This window comes from Hyperoodon ampullatus (assembly GCF_949752795.1).
Source record: "Hyperoodon ampullatus genome assembly, chromosome: 6".
NCBI classification, from domain to species: domain Eukaryota; kingdom Metazoa; phylum Chordata; class Mammalia; order Artiodactyla; family Ziphiidae; genus Hyperoodon; species Hyperoodon ampullatus.
In genome coordinates, this window is record NC_136919.1 from 89431028 (window position 1) to 89446995 (window position 15968).

The following is a 15968-nucleotide window of genomic DNA, read 5'->3' on the forward strand; positions in this document are numbered from 1 at the left end:
GGGAGAGACCCAGGAAAGCCAGAAGCACCATGGAAAGCAGGTTGAAGAAAGAATCCCTCTTTCTTTCTTTCTTTGACCCATTTGAACCCTGACTATGACCCATATGTGAGGGTACCCTTCCGGGAGCTAGAAATAACAGCTTCAAAATCGTTTTGTGGTGAAATATATTCATAGATTTGTATCTCATTTAATCTTTTGTAATGTCTGATCTTGTTAATTTGTTACTCTTAGGAAATCATGTTTTTACTGGACTCAGACTTAGAGGTAGAAGCTCGCAGCAGGTACAGCCTCTGTCTCTTGGCAGTCTGTTCCTGGCATTTTCCTTTGGCCTCTTTCATTCCCTTGGCCAAAAGTGTATCATATTCTGCTGGCTCGTCCTTAGTTTGCTTAGTATGCGGTTTCTTCAGAGCAATACACTGATGTTTGTGTCGCAGGAAACGTGGAGTAACAGGACACTGAATCATGAGCACTTTGGTCCTGGGTTTCTTACCTTCTTTGTTCAGCGGCTTCCTTACAATACACTAGTAGGCATCATCTTCAGAGAGATTGAAAATTTGCAATTCTGCTAGTTCTTTTGGGCCCCAGGTGACAAGCTGCAGTAGTATTAGTCCAGGAATATCCTGCTCCCTTTTTTAAAAAAATAATAACCAAGTTGAGAACACTCAGACTGGCGTCTACAATGCAACCTTGAACAGATTTGTGCTCCTTTCTCCAGTTCTCCTTGGTCTGTAACAGGAATGCCCCTTACTCAATGGCAGACAAGCACAATTGTTTATTGTGCATCATTATCCCATTTTGTGTATGAAAAACAGAAGCAGAAAGAGAGATTCATTCCATAAATATTAGGTGCAAGATTTGAAACTATGTCTCTGCTGCCCCAGACCATGCTTCTTCCCCTACATGAAACAGCTGTCTTTAGATAAATACGTAGGACTGGAACTAAGGCCTAAAACTCTGTTAAAAAAACTTCCCCAAATTCACACAGCTACTAAATAGCAAAGCTAGGATTTGAAACCAGTCTTTCTGACCCTAGGTCCTAAATTCTTAAGCACTTGGATGACTAGGATTTCTAAATCTTCTCATGTAGTTCGGTATCAATCTGGAGCTTAAATATATCCTGGGAAGGGGATTACATAAATTTATAACTATTGAGGAAAGTAAAGGAAGAATTATTGATCTTCCCAATTAAAATGAATCCTGTTGGCATACATGGCTCCCAGTATGCAGGTATAGGTTAGGGAAAGAACCAGGAGTCTCTGTGATCATTTCAGCCTGTGTGTGGGCACGGAGGACCTGGTACTCTGATAGAGACAGGGATACTGAGGTTAGGAGAAATATCTGGGTCTGATACCTGGTGAATGGACACAGGCAAGTCATCCCAGTGCAGTGGAGCAGAGGGTTCAGGGTCCAGTAAGATCAGAAACCAAGAATTAGAGTGAAAATAAAGCAAAAGCGATGACGGTAACCAAAGTTGGAGAGAATTATCTCTGTACTGTTTTGTAAACATTGTGTCTCCTACTTTGTGGGTGAAGAAATTGGGGTTGAGAAAATTTAGATGCCTCGTCCAGTGCCAGAGTCAGAATGTGGCTGAACCAAGATTCAAACCCCAAAATGCCTGGCTCCTCAAGTAGCAAGATGAGGGCAAGGAGCTTTCAGGAGCAGTAGGGTTCAGGTTCATCTGGGCTGTTAGGAAATTTACCAACACTCAGTGAAAGCAGAGGGCCAGTTGCCCTCAGCATGGCCTTACAGAGGAAGTGCTCAAAAGACAGCATCCCACAGCAGACACATTCTGAGAGAGGAGAGAACACTTGTTTTTAAATAAAGCCATTTAAACCTCGTGATGTGAAGACAGGAGAACAAAGCAGTAGATTCTTTACTATCTTGGGGGAAATGCTCAAATAAACTATTCAGGCAAAGGGAAGAAGGAAGAAAGGAAGGGAGAAAGGGGAAAAGGGAGGAAGAGAGGAAAGAAGGAAAGGAGGGAGCGGAAGAGAAGGAAGTGAGGGAGGTGAAAGGGAGAATGAAAGGGGAGAAATGAAGGCAGAAAGGAAGAGATGGAGGGAGAGAGAAAAGAAAGGATAGAGTAATAAAGGAATTAAAGGAAAAAAGAGACTTTTAAAAGACTTGGAATCTACCACAAATTAGAGCCCTCAGCAGTGAATCTATAGATAGCTGTCACTGAAGGTTATTTTTAGATAATGAAATTAAATACACCTTTTTATCTTCTGTGCCCCTGTAGATCATGAGTTCTGGAGATCATGGTCTACAATACATATGCAATCTTGATAATGCTCCAAGGACTTAGAACAATACTGTGCATACAGTGGGTGTTGAATAAATAAAAGGTTGACATTGATTGATAGTCTCTTCCCTAAAGGAAATTGATCTCCAATTCAAATCTCCAACATAACACTGAGCAAGGTTAATCTTCATATCCCCACAGATGGAGACTAATGGGATAGGCCTAAGTAGGCAGAAGTGTATCAGGAAACCAAATTGGGAAATGATAGCTATTGTCGCCCAGGGAATTGCTTAAAGCGAATGTCACTCATGGCCCCCAGCTCCAATGTCTGGACATTTTTTATTCCCCATAGATATCAACAGACTGGTGAAAGAACACTTACACAAATGAAACACGCATATAAATAAAGTTTTAACAAATTCTTGAAAACTGACTTTAGCAAGTTGGTCACGAACAACTCTTATTTATTCGCTTTTTAAAAATGGTAGCTGCTAAAATGTTGAAGGTAGGTGAAGGACAGTTCCTCCTCTTCATTCTCAAACTGAATCTCAGACGAAAGGCTGCCATATACATAGACAAGTATTTAAAAAACATACCTTAGCAAAGTGGCCCAGGACTTTGTAAACAAACATCCATTGGCAAGCTGACACTAAGTTCATGCAAGCCGCCCAGTAAATTTAAAGAAGTCCTAACTTTTGTCCTTTCAGGTGCTCCTCAATATCTTAGCCAGTCCACATATCTTAAATACCATTCATTTCACCAATGAGAGCCCATTTCTAATATCCAGTTGCCAGTTTCTCCAGTAAGAATCTATGTCAAATATTCACTCTGCTGGTTAACAAAACTACCGGTGTGGATAAGCGATAAGGATAAAAAACATGCCTTGAATAGTTACCTCTGAAGTGTGGCCTTTGTTATTTAATGTTAGATAACCACCCAGGAAGTGTGGATTCCTATTTATAACAACTGCCCCTTGGGTAGAAGAGTCAGCACATACATTTATATTATACTAGCGTTGTGTTGAGTATTTTAAACTATATAACAAGCAACATAACATAAATGATAAACCATATTTAAATATTTTCCTTTTCTCTTTAAAAATGATTTTAATAATTGGCAAATGAAGTACATTCCAATGTAGACCCTAAATATATTCAAGATTCTCTTCTTGAATATGAGAGAATATAAAAGCAAAATTGCCTATTATTTATATAAACACAAGAAAACCCAGCAACTCCCAGATAATTTCATACCCTGCAATATGACCAATATCCTATTTTGAGCAGCAACTTTTATGCTTGCCTTTTCAGCTGAGAAAGCACACATCAGCTGGAGTCACTCTGCTTCCTAGTTTCTAGGTGTTTGGCTCAAACCCTGATTCCAAAGGCAACTCTGTTGTTCCACGTAAGACTGCAGTAAATACAGGAGACGTTCAGTCTGAGGTCCCCTCAGGCTCTGGCAGGTACAAGAAGCTCCATGCCTGGACTCAGTGTAGTTCAGCTCCCAATATGTCTCAAACATTTTTCTCAGCATCTTGACCCTAATATGGAAATTAGCTCCTTTCAACTGATTTTCGGAGTATGCACACCTGCACTCTCTCCCTCCGTCCCTCATCCACTCCCTCATTCAGTCTTTACTAAAGGTTTGGCAAAGTTGAGGGCTTTATACCTCAAAATACAAAAATTTTAAATTTAACAGAAAACTACTTATTTGGGCTATTCTTCCACAGAGACTGAGGTCCCACATCTGGTTGCTTACCCGTCCCTGCCACAGTGGCGTTACTGGATTCATGACATAGTAGTTACATTATTTGGTAGAGCAGGGTTAGTTACTTTCCTTCAATGTCTCTCTTCCCTCACCCCCCAGTGCTTTCAAATTTTGCACCACTGGGTGATTTGATTTTTCCAGTAACACATTTCAGAATTGGGAGGAGCAACAAACGGCATTATAGTCACCATAATGGCCATTTTAAAGCCGTATTATGTGTAAGAAAGAAATATCAGGAGCACTCAGATCATAGGACAATTATCTAGAAATTTTTTTTATTACTTTTTTGGCCGCGTTGGGTCTTTGTCGCTGCGCGTGGGCTTTCTCTAGTTGCGGCGAGGGGGCCACTCTTCGTTGCGGTGCGCGGGCTTCTCATTGCGGTGGCTTCTCGTTGCAGAGCACGGGCTCTAGGCAGGTGGGCTTCAGTAGCTGTGGCGCACGGGCTTAGTTGCTCTGTGGCACGTGGGATCTTCCCGGACCAGGGCTCGAACCCGTGTCCCCTGCATTGGCAGGTGGATTCTTAACCACTGTGCCACCAGGGAAGACCTTCTTTTTCTTTTGGCTAGAAATTTCTAATACAACTTTTCAAACTTTCATTCTGTGAATCATTAACACAAGAACTGTTAGCCAGCAAGGGTCATTTCTCCATTCTTCTCTTCTCATGGAACCATACATTATTATGTTTCCCACATCTAGTTTTATGATATATAACCTTTCTTTAGTTTTCTACAGAAGGAAATATTGTTTTATTTCCTACATGAACGAGATCTTACTCTCCCAGAGACAACTTTTCTATTTGACTCTCTGAAGATGAAACCCTCTGAAGATGAAAAACTGACCCTTTGAGATTATAAACATAATCCATAGATATGTTTATATTCCCCCTGAGGTCTGAATTGTAAGGTGATAGAGAAAGAGGCTGACGTATTTATTCCGGATAAACTTCTCGTGTTTGTTCCCTTTATTGTTATGAAAAGATAAATCTGGGCTCTATTTGCCTATTCAAATGCAAATTAGGGAAATGTGGGCCCTAGTGTCTTCTGATGCCTGAGTATGTGGAGATCAGAGAGCTTGAACTTAGGTAGAACGGGCAGGTATGTTTGCTTCCAGAGCAGTCCTGTCCAGGTGCCTTCGAGAAGTTTGGGGCGTGTGGGCTGCCAAGAACTGCACTGTTGTCCATGTAGAAATATATGTTTTGTGAAGGATAAGCAGCAGTGAAATAGCAAATCCATACAAGCAGTACTTCTCAAACTTTAATGTGGAAAGAAATTACCTGAGCTCTTACTAAGATACAGTTTCTGACTCAGCATGTCTAGGGTGGGGCTGAGATTCTTTCTAACCAGCTCTCCGGCAATGTCAATGCTACTGGTTCAAGTAGCAAGGTGTTAGAGGGACTTCCCTGGTGGCGCAGTGGTTAGGAATCCGCCTGCCAGTGCAGGGGACACGGGTTCGAGCCCTGGTCCGGGAAGATCCCACAGGCCACGGAGTAGCTAAGCCCATGCACCACAACTACCGAGCCCGTGCTCTAGAGCCCGTGAGCCACAACTACTGAGACCATGTGCCACAACTACTGAAGCCCACGTGCATAGAGCCCATGCTCTGCAGCAAGAGAAGCCACTGCCATGAGAAGCCCGCGTACCGAAATGAAGAGTAGCCCCAGCTCGGCACAACTAGAGAAAGCCCGTGCGCAGCAACAAAGACCCAATGCAGCGAAAATTAAAAAAAAAAAAAAGATGTTAGAGACAGTGAAGTCCTCATATGAACTCCAGAGGACATTCTAAATACAAGATTTGAATTTTATTTCAGTGGTACTAAGGACCTCATAAGTATATATTCTTTTAAATGTCTGAATAAAGTCATACTATTTTAAATTTCCTTTTTGTGGAAGTATTGGGCTGGCCAAAAAGTTCGTTCAGGTTTTTCCGTATGATGTTACAGAAAAACCTGAACGAACTTTTTGGCCAATCCAATAACTAGCATACATAATAAGTGAGTAGATTATGCTTCATGGGTTTTTCACAGAGCCATTTAACCACCATCCAGACCAAGAAAGAGAATATTACCGGCATCCCAGAAGCCGCCCCACACCCGTGTCTAAATCACTATTTTCCCCGTCCTCCTTCTCAAACCAACCTTACTCTTACAAGCCGAGATAGTTTTATCTGCTTTAAACTTTACATAAACAAAATCGTGCAGTAAGTACTCTTTTGTTTCTAACTTTATTCACCATTATTTTTGTGATATTCATCTACATTATTATATGTAGTTAGTTGTTTCTCATTCCTCTCTACCAGAGTCAACCAACTTTTTCTTTAAAGAGCCAGACAGTAAATATTTTCAGCTTTGGCTGCCATATGGGCTCTGGTAAAACTACTCAACTCTGCTGCTGTAGCATGAAAGCAGCCCCAGATGATACACAGACGAATAGACCTGGCTCTATTCCAATTAAGCTTTATTTTCAAAAGCAAGCATAGGTCAGATTTGGCCTGTGGGTCATAGTTTACTGACCCCTGCTCTATTGCAGTCCATTGTAAGTAGTTATTACAATTTATCTCTCCATTTTCTTCTTAACAAGTATACTAGTTTTCTATTGCTGCTATAATAAATTATTACAAATTTAGCAGCTTAAAACAATACAAATTTATTATCTCCCAGTTCTGTAGGCCAGAAGTCCAGGTGGGCTCAACTAGTTCCTTTCTTCCAGGTCCTATAAGGCTGAAATCAAAGTGTTGGCTGGCCTGGGATCTTATCCAGAGGCTCTGGGAAAGAAATTGCTTCCTACTCATTCTGGTGGTTGATAGAAGATTGTCCCTTGTAATTGTAGGACTGAGGTCCCTGTTTCCTGGCTGGCTGTCAACTGGAAGCTTCCTTTAGTTCTTCCAGGTCACACTTTAGTCCTTGCACGTGGCCCCCTCAATCTCAGAGCCAGCAACAACACATCAAATCCTTCTCACACTTGGAATATCTCTTCTGGAAGCTGCATTGTTTTACATTCCACATGTAAATGTACAGTTTTCCTCAACTGATTTAGGATATGGTGTAAGGGAGTGCTGAAGAATCATTCTTTTTTCCATGTGGCTATCCAATGACCCAGCACTATTTAGTGATAGTACTGCCCTTTCTCCATTGCTCTGTGGTGTCAAATTGTCATAAATCAGTGGCCATGTATACATGAGTTTATGTTTGGACTACTCGTTCCATTGATCTTGGTTCTCTATCCTTACACTGCTAATGACTATAGCTTTATTACAAGTGATATGATAGTGTAAGTCTTTGCATGTTGTTCTTCAAGATCATGAGTCTGACTGAGTTTGATCTGAGACTGATTTTGATTGGCATGTGCTACCTGGTAGGAAGTTTGTAAGGGTGCCCTCCATCTGCCTCTAACCACTGAAACTACCAGTGCTTACTGTAAAGAACTAGTATTCACTGTATGAATTACTTGGCTATGGTCGGTTTGCTATGCATTGCTAGGTAATTTTGTACTTTATCCTAAAGGCAAAAGGAGGCAGTAAAACAACTTAAGCAAGCAATTAGAGTTTTTATTGCTTTTTAATAAAGAAGTTAGATGAGACCATGAGTTTCATGGTTAAATCTTGTTTCCAACAAATATAATAACAATCATAAAGAAGATGGGTGGTGAATCTGGAGTTTATTGAAGTGGTCAGAGCTAGAGAAGACAGGGCCCTGAGATAGGCCCGTGACAATGGTTGTATAGAGAAAGTGGTAGATGTGAGAAAGATTTAATGGATGCTACTTGGAGATCAGTTACATCTAGGGTGTTGACTCCATTGATAAGGGACATAATACCTAGCAATGCTACTGACAAAGAATTCTGGAGAAATTATGTATAAGGATAATGGGTTGAGTATTGAGCACGTTGAGATTAAGTTGCCTGCAACCTATCTAAATGGAAACATTTATCAGAGAGAAATAGGGGCTGGTGCTTGGCAGAGAAATCAAAGCTGGAAATAGATTTGGGGGAGTTTTCTGTATTTAGATGGTAATTGGAGCCATGATTGAATCAGACCATCCAGAGAATGTGTACAAAACAAGAATAAAAGAGTATTATGGATAGAATCGTGGTGATTGCACCATCTATAAGGCATACTAAAAAAGGGAAGGGGGGAATGATTTGTTGTAAAAATAGGAAGGGAATCAGGAACAAATAATAATCTTAGATATACCTCATGTTACAACTAACTCTTCAATCACAGAATTATTTCCATCTCAAAATAATAAAGACACAGATGTAGAGAACAAACCTATGGACACCAAGGGGAGAAAGTGGGGGGTAGGGGTGGTGGTGGTGGGATGAACTGGGAGATTGGGATTGACATATATACACTAATGTGTATAAAATAGATAACTAATAAGAACCTGCTATATAAAAAATAAATGAAATTCCAAAAATATATATATATATACTGCACAGAAAAATATTGACCTTATCTTTGTCCTTTTCTGTAAGAATCCATCAAAATAGTGTTTTCTATAGTTGAAGCATTAACTATAATGTTAATCAAGTTATATGACTATATCAGAGATTAAACTGAGGAAGTCATTCATAAATAATAATTTTCATGATGCAGCGAGGTAGCCTCATTTTAATTAAAAACAAGTAATGACAGAGAAGTGGAAGGGAAAAAGTCTCAGCTGGAATCAAGTGCTTAGGATTACAAAGAATAAAGGAAATTTTCCTTGGAGCATGGAGATGGTTAAGGTGAGGTGATTGAAATGAGAGGAATTTGGTGTATCCCTATCTTCAATCCAGGGTTCTATTTGCATGCACTGGTTAGACATTGGATATGTCCAGCTTCTGATGTTGAGGTTGGGAGTTCCTAGTCATCTCTCTGAAGTTCCTAGCAGGGCCCAGACAATGAGATACCTGAGATGTGGGTAATAGTGAAAACCAAGGCATGCTGGGACAGGAAAGCCACTCTCCCAGGCCAGCTGTCCTCAACCTGTCAAGAGTCTGTTGCCCTCGGGGCTCTTGGACACAACAACCAAAGGCCATTGGTTCACAGGTTCCATGTTCATTTTATCCAGTAAAGGAGTTGCTTCATCCACAGGGCAGCAAAACAACATAAAATTAGAGGAGGGAATCAAATCAATAGTCAGTCCAGCAGGAGACAGTGTGTGTTCTCATTTGAGCTGTTAGCAGGTGCACTGGGTGAATACAGATAAGTTGATAAATGGCTGATTCGATAGACTGGTAGCAAACACATGCTTTGCCAGAGATGACTTTTTAAGTCACCATACATCAAACAGACAGTGTCAGCCTTTGAGGATAAACCTGTGAAGCCTTGTTGTGCTCTTTGAACTACCTCTGAGACCGGAGACTGAAAAGGGGCTTGAGTATTCCTCTGAATCCACTGGGAGGATTGAAAGCTTCAAAGAGGAGAGCCATCATGTCCAAGGGGAAATATACTGATTGAAGGAACCAGTGTGAAATAGTCTTTAATAATTACCAGAAAGCTGGAATCGACTAGTGTTTTGCTGAGCTATATTTTATCTTTATTGGATTAACTGTGACACAGTAGGTTATGTCAAAGGGAATCTGCATGAATATTAAAAGTAAATGTGGTGTGAATAATAGATAACTTACATTAGATGCACCAGCATGCAGTAATTTTTATTCACCTACATAATTAGATTAAAACAAATCTGCTGAATAAAATACATTGTCTTACTATAATCTGGTTTGAAAACATCCAAAAGTTATGGCCATAAGGATGTTTGCTGGTATTTTACATATAAATACATAATTCACCCTAAGAAATGTTTTCCAAAAGGTTCCTGGTAGTTACAAGAGTAGGTGATTGTGAACATCAATATTCTTACTGGTCTAGTAAGAAATGCCCTTAAGGTCAAATTAAGACTCCTACAATGTTGATACCAGAATAAAACAACCAACATGCAAGTTTTATGTTCACCTCTGGGAAATGAGCTGTATTTCTCTTTTGGGCTGGGAAAACTGGCATTAAGATTTTTCTGGTAGATCTCAATCCTCCTGGTCTTCACACTGGTATCTTCTCATCTCCCACCCTCATCTTCCCAGATGCTGTTTGCCATTGCTGAAGAAATTCAGCTAGAATCTGTTGTAACAGGAGGTGGGTTACAACACTATCTAATTCCACCCAACTATGGATGCTGGGGACTCCCTCATCCACCTCTCTCTGCTCCTTGAGGCTTCTGAATATCCTGGGCTATTGAAAAAGAGAGGGTCCATGTAGGGACGTTTGAATGTGGCTCAGCAAAGTCTATGGGAGGCATGGGCATCACTTCTGCGGGATGATGCACAGGTAATATGCTGGCAGATACAGGCAGAAGGCCCTCCCTAGAGGGCCATGTGGCTCATCAGGGAGGTGACAAGTGGGGTTTACTGTCATGTTGATGAATGGGCTGCTGGTCCTAGCTGGTTCCTTACCGCTCTGTGGTGCTGGCAAGAGATGATGTTGGGCTCTTTATGCTGATCCTGCTTTCCTCCATATGATGCTCAGGTGCCACTTCCCTCCCTCATCCAGTTCCTCTTCCCCTTTCTCAGTCCAGCGCACCTTGGCTAAGGAGGCCACATTCCCTGATTTGCCTGGGTCATGTCCTGACTTGCTCATTTGGTGCAAGCGTAATGAATAATAATGCCCCTTTTCATTCTCAACAGTGACCCATTTGGACATTAAGTTATGTGGTCACCCTAGTCTCGTCCAGTCTTGCTCGGGAGGTCATTGTCTGAGTCCCCCAGTCTTCTCCTGCAATCTGGTGTTACAGCACAAACTTGATTCCTTGCCTCCTTCAGAGCATTGTGCTTGGGTTCTTAAAAGCCTCTTTTTATCTCCACAAAATCAGCTCTTGCAAACAAAAAGTTTGGCTGTGCAAGTAGGTTTCTGGGGCTGGCTTCACAAGCTTATTTTGAAGTCCAAGATAGAACATTAACTGCTTTGTTTCCTGCCACTCTAATTCTCCTTGAGGCAACGTAAATGGCTGATGACTGAAAGTGTCATATACAGAAAGGTCCAGAAAAGAAACCCCAAGGGTTTATATGAAAAGTTATTTTCTCACCATTCTCCCACTTCCAAGTCCCCAGTTGCAACTTGCAATCTCAAGATATTCTTGTCACACCTTCTGTGCCTGGTGTCAGTTTTGTGGAAAAAATAATAATCGTTATTAATTATTGAGTATGTACTAGCATCCAGCACATAGGTTACCTCATGCACTTGCAACAATCCCCTAAGGAGGTTATTATTATCATTATCCCATTTAACAGAGAAGTTAACTCACCTGAACAAGGCTAGACAGCTCGTAAGTGGTTGAGCCAGAGGTTAAGCCTGGGCAATTTCACTCCAGAACTCAGGCACTTAAAACAAAAAGCACTCCTAGTGACCCAAAGCTTGCAGATCTATAACTTGGCAGATTAATTAAAATACAGTATAAACTTCTATTCCTAAGAAAGAGGAGGGTATGGTAAATGCTGTCAGAAACCCATTTTCAATTGTGTAGTTTACCCCAACTGACCCCCAAATCCTCCCAATAGCAGCTTCCAAAGGGACCTTTGCCGATCTTCTTCGGACAGGATGGGCCAAAAGTCTTCCCCCAAGAATTGCTCTCATAATTATTCACATCTGCGTGCCTTTCAGCTCAGAGACAAGTTCCCTGCACGGAAAGAAAGGGTCAATGGAGGCGCTGTTTGGTTAAAAGCAACAGCAAGTCCCTCCCTCCAAAGGCAGGCTGTCAGTGTATAACGTGGCACCTGAGCTCCACCTACTGTGCTTCTTGAGGTTGCTCTAAACGCCAGAGCCCAGCTGGCCCAGAACTGAGACCCGCTCAGCTCCCAGGTGCCTGCAGTCAGCTCTGAGGACCCTACTCCCCAAACAGCTATCAGAGAGGCTGCCAAGATCACACAGGCTGCATTCTCCCACAGCTTCTCACAGGAAGTGAGAGACGAAGGGAATCATGACAGAGGTAGAATCTGCAAATGTACCTAGATGCATGTATTTAAAAGGATGACGAATAACAGATGAATATGGTCTAGAAATCTAATTTACCATGTATATGTGTCAGAGCAGAAATCATTTAAGCTAGTCTCTCATGAGAGTTGATATAGTACATGAATAGAATAACTAGCCGTTATAAATGTAGAGTGCAATCACACTGAAATTACCCCAGCGATACCTAATCTCCATTATATAGTCAATATGCGCGTGGACCTATATTGATAAGATGGAATTAATCTCTCAAACGCAAGGCTCTTCTTACCCTGTTTGAGTTAGGTGTTTTTCAGTGATGGAAGAGGTCAAACCAAGACCGGCAGAATTTGTCAGAATTAACACAGGTGTTCCTACATGTGGTGTTTGGGTTGTGATTCTCATTTGTGGCTTTTATTGTTCCCTTCTCAACATTTCACCACAGTGGCAGATGTTTCCTGAGTGTGCACCCCTTGTATTGCTTTACATCCCTTTGCAGAATGATACTGGGTCAGGGCCTCTCATGAGGCAACAGCTAGTGAATCTGTTATAAATTGTTTTCCCTTGATCAATGTAATGTATGCACGTAGTAGGAAATCAAATAGACTCTTGCTGTATTTTATAAGCCAGTCTCTTCTATCACCTCACAGCTTCCCACTGCTCTCCCCAAGGGCAGTAATGTTTATTTCTGTTTCTAGGTTTTTTGAGCATTAGACATGGGTCTGAATAATTTGTTTTTAGGGCTAATTTTTGATGTACAAACTTTACATCCATTTAACTTCCTGATATGATTGAAAAGGGTACTCTTTAATATGATCTTCCACACCCTCTTTCCCTTCTCTCAAGTTTCAATGGTTATCTCACTATTTTTTAGTGCTGCTAATAGTTACTTTTGAAACTGCAAATGAAATTCATAGCCCCTGATTTCATGTTCCGTGCATTTTTGAAAATATAGATTGAATCCCCAAAATTGTAAAATAAGAATTTTTAGTGCATGTATCCTTCCCACTCCCTCACCCCATCCTTCCACCTCCCAATCTTTTTTAAACATTTAACTGCAGCTCTTATTTTGACAAGTTGATTTCAATAGTTTACAACCACTTGTAAATATACAAATATTTCTCATCGTGAAGTCAAAGAGCATGCTAGAGTTAAATTTCATCGTCTGCACTTCCTATAACATCACACCTCCCTCCATCATTTGAATCACAATGATCCTAGTACCAAAGTCACTGGTGAAATATCTCCTTTCTTTCCCTCTAACAGTAAATCAAAACCATGCCATATTTTGGGTTGTTTTATATTTGGGCGATGAGTGGACTTTTTTCCTGTCATTTCTTATTGCCTTTCTTTTTTTTTATAGTTGAAAGAAATATATCCCTTCATTATGTGCCAAATGTTTTGCAGGCTCTCATTCTTTTACTTGATATACATCCCTATCTTTTGAAGATAGTTTACTTGGCTCCCACTAACCCCATGTTCTAATTTGGACTTGCTGCTTTGTATACCAACTACTTTAGCTACTCTCTTAGTATTTCTTTTTATTGGATTCATGATTTCAACAAGTTCCTTCCTTGGGGTGCTAGAGTACATCCTCAAGTAATTTTCTTAGATATGGTGAATACGAAGTAAACTTCCTGAGTTCTTGCATGTTTGGAACGCTTTGCTCAGAATGTGACTCATTGTGGGTTGGGGTATTTTGCTCATTTGTGTTTTGGGGTTTTTCTATTCATGCTGCTTATTGGTTACTGGACGCCATAGCTTTGGGACTTTTTGTCCTCTATTTCTTTAATACTTTCCTCTATATTCTCTCTGCTTTCTCTCTGGATATCCTGTTAGAGGCTTGAACTCCTGGACTGATCCTCCACATCTTTTATTATTCCCATAGTATTTCCTTTCTCTTTGTCTTTTTACTCTACATTCTGGAATCTTCCAATTTTTCTGTTAAATGTGTTATTATAGCAATCATGTTTCAATTTCCAAGAGTATTGTGTCTTCTCTTATTGTTCATTTCTTAGCAACCTGTTCATGTTTTATAGGTGACATCCCATTTTGACTCTCTGAGAATCCCAATCACATTTTTTTTCAAGAAGTTTTTTTTTTTAATTGAAATGTTTATTGAGATAACTGGGATTCATATGCAATTATAAAATACAAAGAAATCCCAAGCGTACTTTACCCATTTTCCACTCCCCCCCACAAATTTGCAAAACTGCTATATATTACAATCAGGATATTGACAATACACTCATCTTATTCAGATTTCCCTGGTTTTGACTGAACCCATATGTGTGTGTGTGTGTATTTAGTTCTATCATTTGTGAAGGTTTGTGTATTCTTTACCACAGTCAAGGTACTAAGCAGTTCTATTACCACAAGGATCCTTCATGTTGCCTTTTTATAACCTCCCACCTCCCTCGCAGCTCCCTTCATCTCTACTTGTCAACCATTCATCTGTTCTCTATTTCAATAATTTTGTCATTTTAAAATGCTATATAAATTAAATAATATATTATGTAACTTTTGGGGATTTGCATTTTTCACTCAGCCATGAATTACCTGGAAACTCATCCAAGTTGTTATGTGTATTGATATTTTTTATTTTTGAGTAGTATTCCATGATGTGCATGTAACACCGTTTAACCACTTACCAGCTAAAGGACATCTGTGATATTTCCAGCTTTTGGCTATTATGAGTAAAACTGCTATGAACGTTCATGTACAGGTTTTGTGTGAACATGTATAAATACCCAGGAGTGCAATTTCTGGGTCATATGGGAGATGCATATTTAGTTTTATAAGGAACTATTGCCACTATTGCAAAGGAGCTGTGCCATTGAACATTACCACCAATAATGTACAAGTGATCTGGTTTTCTCCATATCTTCACCAGCATTCTAGGTTATCACTACTTTCTTATTTTAGCCACTCTGATAGGTGTGTAGTGATATCTCATTGTACTTTTAATTGGCATTTCCTTCATGGCTAATGATGAATATCTTTTCATGTACTTATTTACTATCCATATATGCATGTCAGTGAAGTGTCTCTACATATCTTTTGCCCATTTTCTCACTGGGTTCTTTGGGTTTTTGGGGGTGGGAGTTCTTTATATATTCTAGATATTAGTTCTTTATTGTATATGTGGTTTGCAAAAATTTCCCCCAGTGTGTAGTTTGCCTTTCCAGCCTCTTTACATGGGCTTTTGCGGAGCAAAAGTTTTAAGTTTTAATGAAGTCAAATTTATGGTTTTCCTTTTCCCTCCCTTTTTTCATGCTTTTGGTGTCAAGTGTAAGAAATTTCTGCCTATCCCTAGATCCCAAAGATTATTACCTATGTTTTCATTTTCTAAAAGTTATATAGACTTACATTTAACATGTAAGTCTATGATTAATTTTGAGTTAATTTTTGTAAAAGATATGAGGTTTTAGTCGAGGTTTAATTTGTTGTCTATGAATGTCCAATTGCTCCAGTACCATTTGTTGAAAAGGCCATCCTTCCTTTAGTGAATTGCTTTTGGTTCTTTGCCAAAATCAATTGGGCATATTTGTGTGGTGCTCTTTTCTGTTCCATTGATCTATGTGTCTATCCCTTTGTCAATACCATGCTATCTTGGTTATGTACCTATATATAGCAAGCCTTAATATGTGATAGGTGACTCCGCCCACTTTTTCCTTCTTTGTCAAGGTCATTTTAGCTATCCTGGGGCTTGTGCCTTTCCATATAAATTTTAGAACAAGCTTGTCTATGTATATAGAAACCCTAGCTGGGATTTTTATATAAATTGCATTAAACTGACATATTAATTTGGGGAGAATTGACATCTTTACTATGTCAAGTCTTCCAGTTCATGAACACTGCATGTCTCTTCATTTATTTAGGTCTTCCCTGATTTCTTTTACCAGGATTTTGTAATTTTCAGCATACAGATCCTATATGTGTATTGTTACATGTATACCTAAATATTTTAATTTCTTTGCAGTGATTGTAAATGGTAT

The 15968-nt window shown here is 39.9% G+C and overlaps 1 pseudogene across 1 annotated transcript; it reads right to left on the minus strand.

Moving 5' to 3' along the window:
• Nucleotides 1-227: 227 nt before the first annotated feature.
• On the minus strand, nt 228-9419 carry LOC307054848 (small ribosomal subunit protein eS6-like; annotated as a pseudogene). Its single transcript has 2 exons — nt 9337-9419; nt 228-747 (listed from the first exon to the last, which is right to left on the minus strand). The product of its transcript is annotated as a small ribosomal subunit protein eS6-like (transcript).
• Between the last annotated feature and the right edge of the window lie 6549 nt (nt 9420-15968).